Here is a 380-nt window from a genome sequence, read left to right on the forward strand (position 1 = left end):
ACGCTGGGGATGCTGCCACAGTCGTAAGTGTGAAAAAAATGGCCTTTAGATACTTTTTTCAATGGTTGTAACTTCAAATGGTGATTAGATGAACTGTTGTATGTTGAGAACTGTTGCATATTGGCAGCACTACAAATAGCTTCTTTAGTTTGGCAAGATTCTATCTTATAGGCAACGCGCTATAAAGGAAACTAACCACGAGGACAAATTGTAAATTACTTTTTTTTTTGTCGCTGTTTGCATTTTGAACGATTGCTAAAGTAATAGTTGTAAACTCAGGGATGGCGTGAAATTCTTGTAACCAGCGGCACCAAAAGACGTTCCTCGGGCAGAACCAACTCTCGGGCAATGGGTCGCGAGAACAGCACGCGGACACAATC

Source organism: Ahaetulla prasina, chromosome 4 (genome assembly GCF_028640845.1).
Source record: "Ahaetulla prasina isolate Xishuangbanna chromosome 4, ASM2864084v1, whole genome shotgun sequence".
NCBI classification, from domain to species: Eukaryota; Metazoa; Chordata; class Lepidosauria; order Squamata; family Colubridae; genus Ahaetulla; species Ahaetulla prasina.